Source organism: Camelina sativa, chromosome 11 (assembly GCF_000633955.1).
Source record: "Camelina sativa cultivar DH55 chromosome 11, Cs, whole genome shotgun sequence".
NCBI classification, from domain to species: domain Eukaryota; kingdom Viridiplantae; phylum Streptophyta; class Magnoliopsida; order Brassicales; family Brassicaceae; genus Camelina; species Camelina sativa.
In genome coordinates this window covers 4085279-4089712 of record NC_025695.1, presented here as the reverse complement: position 1 = coordinate 4089712, position 4434 = coordinate 4085279, and positions in this window count along the sequence as shown.

Below are 4434 nucleotides of genomic sequence, written 5' to 3'. Positions count from 1 at the left end.
CTCTGCTACAGTTCATCCACTTTCTTCCTTACTCTTTCTTCTCTCTTACTTATCTCTCTATATAGATCCACAACGTGAAGTTTCAATATTTGTGAAACTTGTATATAAGAATTTGTAGTGGGAAGAGAGAGAGAAAATCTTTAGTTTATTGGTGGGTGTGCTTTTTTTTTATAAATTTTTGTTTTAGGAAACTAATTAAATAGAAATGTGTGTATGGAAAATAAAAGAAGACATGTGTGTCGGGCTGTGTTGAAAAAGAGAGAAGTGAGTACCCTTAATACCAGACAACCACCACTTCTCACTTAATCCTTTTTTTTTTTCTTTTTTTTCTTTTTCATTTCTCTATTTTGAAGTGTTTCTGTTCCTTTTACTGCCATTCCGTTTGGCCTCCCTTTCAAATACGTCACATCAACATCATATACACAAAACAAGTATCGAATTCCAAACCTTATTCCCATTATTTTCAGTATGGTAAATTCATAATTATCATGGCCATAACAAATTTAGAACTTCTTGTGCTCTTCGAGTCCAACGTGTATGTGGCAGGAGGCGCCGCCCCAACATCTTTCCTATACAGAATTGGATAATATTTAGGTTATGTGCATCTATACTCTCTCCACAGCTTCTAATTTAGGTTTAACTTTTTCTTACTTTTAAACCTATATTAACACATCTATTAAAAAGTTTTACCAACTTTTACCAAGCTTCAAAAATCAAAACATAGTATGGTTATTCATCTACATGACTGAAATCATCAAAACGTTGTTATTTTGAATGAATCAATAAAATCGATTGGTCGATGAAAATTCAACCGGATAATAGGCTTAATTAACTAGCTTTATCGGTTGCCTAAATATCGTTTTAACCAGTATATAAACGCATGTCCTACAACTAATCGACACTTAGATGACTTAGACTTGGAAGATTTCTTAAATGTCTAAGGACGACTAACAAATCTTACTATCCACAATAGCCCATTTATTAATATACATAAACATGATATACAAATCTATAACATTGCAAAATCGATTTACAATTCCGTATAGTTGTAGGCCGTTTTACTATTAACACATTTGTTTCGCCCCACTGTAATATAAAAATAACATATAAGCATATATATTTAAGAAGTACAAGACCCAATTCCATTTCTTGAAATAATTTCGGGACAAGGAGGATAAATAATTGAAAAACAAAATACCTTATAATAAATGAAAATTCAAATGGTAGTTGAAGAAAGGACAGAATGATGAAAAAGTTGCATGCGTCCTTGATTTCTTGTAACGCAGATAAAATCCCATGTAGCCATCATCATTATCGTCAATCATCATTCCTGATATAAACTTAGAAATTTTACATACTATGATCATTGTCATAGTCGGGATATATATAATGAAATATTTAGAACCAGATGAGACATGCATGCAAAAAAAATCTACATTGTCCCCTGTGATAAGCACACTATATTCAAACCCATGCACGATTTCCATACATTACTCATTATTCACATATTCGGTTCCAAATTCGATTCCAAATTTTGTGGATATGTACTGTTATCTGATATAACAGTAGAGAACTCAAAATATAATAGTTGACATACACAAAAATGTAAGAGATCTTATATATGATAGTATTTTCTACTATTCACTGTATCAACAAATGTTCAACTGCAGTTCATGTATGTTTTCAGTTAAAAAAAAAGGCAAAACTATATATATATATATGTGTGAAAAGGGTGAAAAGAATGGTTTCTTATATAATCAGTTAATTTTATGATTTGATTAATTAGTTTGAAACACTAATACTTTTCATTTCTAGATCTCCTAAAGTATTAGTATGAGCTGTGCATCCAATATTGGAATAAAGCACATAACTTAGTTGTCACTCATCATAATTTCTCTAATAAGGGACTTTTTAAAATCTTCGATTGGCATGTGATTATATGTCAACGGTGCCAAAGGACCGTTAGCTTTCTATAAAGCACAACGGACATATATATATACATGTGTCTCAATATATATAATTTCTAAGCAATTAGTATGATTAAGAATGTATAATTTCAAAAAACACCTTTCTTTAAAGCTTATAGAAAAAAATTGATAGTGGACCCTCTGATAATGAAGTGTATGCATAAGAGTATAAAGCAAGCAAAGTCCAAAGCTTCCACTAATTCAGTGGACGTATTTTTCCGATTTATTATTTTGATCTCTATTTCTTTATTATAACGATGACCATGAAACCTATGGCAGGCGAAGGAGTTTTACACCTACACGTCAACCTAAAATCTACTTCAATATCGTAACATACGAATGATCTAAAGTCTAGCTACCCTTGTCTCATCCATTATAGTAACTACTAACTAGTAAGTTCGAGAAAGCAAATTTTCAGCTTTAACTATTTTTTTATTTACGTAAACTCAAATGTTCAGTTGAATAAAACTTCGCTGTAGAAGAGTACTCTACCAAATGTGAAATCACTCTCTGATTGATCTAGATAATCACTTGCTGTAGAAATTTTTTTGGATTGTGAACATTAAAATAAAATAAAATAAAAAAGGAGGAGTAAGTTAAAAAAAAGGTGAAAATAAGAATGATAAGTAAACAGAATGTAACTTTTTTGGGTGGGGGAAGATTAAAACAAAATTTATCGAAAGGATGAGTAAATTGAAAGGATTAACCCCACACGAAAAAAAAAAGGAAATCAACTTTTGTTTTGTTGGTATCATTTTGTTTTCAACATTAAGGCAAAGAGTCAATGCATCCTCCCACCTGATTTAATTTTTGTCAGGTCAATGCTAAGTCACCTCACAACTACCATATACTTTCACTTTTTATTGTAATGTTCTTAAATTTTCGTAAGAAATATTTGATTTTATTTTTTAATAAAAAACAATTTAAACCATGTTGTTTCGATAGTTGACGGGAAAAAATAAGGTAAATAAACTTGATAAAGACGGTAATAATGGCAGACCATGTATGGTGGGTTTTTGCTTTAACGAATCCAAGGTTAGATAAAAGTGAATTACTTATATATCAAGATTCAAGACTAGTTAATTTAATTGTATGATTTACAATTTCTACTATTTAATTTTTTTAACGTGTTATATTATTTTTCCACATTCATTCGAAATTGTTATTAACATATGTTTTGCATATCGTTTACATCTCTTTTTTTTTTTTTTAATAAACATATCGTTTACATCTTTACGTACGATGCAAATCTCGTTTCTTAAAACTAACACTCTTTCACATCCTCTCCTTGCAATTATAATTGCGTAAAAATAGTAGCACTAGATAGTAATTAAAGAAATTAGATAACTATAAACATTTAGAGAAAAAATTTAGGGAATAAGTGATGGACAGATATGTGATAGTTCAAAAAAAAAAAAAAAAAAAAAAAAAAAAAAAAAAAAAAAAAAAAAAAAAAAAAAAAAAAAAAAAAAAAAAACTATTCAAGTTCACTATTGATTAACACATACAAGTTCACTATTGATTAACACATACTATTGATGATCGTTCGACCGACCAGTTAAACTTTATCATAGACTAGAATTCATGTCATACTAGTCGATCACTTCACGTGTCTTAAATATATTAAATTCTAATGCATCGAAACATCCAAATATCTGAAAACTTACTTCGATCGTCAACAGGTTCTAAACCTAATTTATTAGAACCATGAGTCGTATAAGATTGACAGTTTATGAGAAGCAAAAAAAAAACTTAAAATGTCGTATTATTGAATAAAATACGAGATTGAAAAATACATGTCCTCGTTATTAATGAAAGATAAGAAAAAAAAATATCTAATCCAAATGTAAAAACGAGGAATGTATGTTACCTTCAGGAAGAACACGAGCGCGTGAGAACAGTACACGTGTCTCTTATTTCGGCGTTAATAAGCTGTTAATAAAACAAAAACAAAAAAACTGGCTCCAGACAATATTCCTTTCGACAATCGTGCCGTCCGTTTGCTCTCCGTCACCGTAACTGGATTATTCAATTTTCATATTCTATATGAGGTAAGTTCAAGTTGATCGACAAATTCTCATAGTCGTTCGTTGGATCTCTCGATCAGATATCTATTTTATATATGGTTTAGTATTTGAAACAATTAGCTAAACTTGATAAAACTATGACTATATACCATTTTTATTAGTGGTCTGTGTGTAATCTACATTATTTATTTCGTTCGTCCCACCGACGTACTAAGCAGATTTGTTTTGCTTATTCTAACTAATAATCTACTTGTTATGCACTACAATTATATTGTTATCCTTCAACCTTAACTTATCCTATCATTAGTTAAAGTAGTAAAACGTCCAGAGTCCAGATCACACACACACACTGAATAAAACAAACACAATGGTTTTATTTCTTTAAAAATATACTAGAAGCCGTGAAACTTAAGATAAGAAATTAAAAAAAAAAAAAAAAA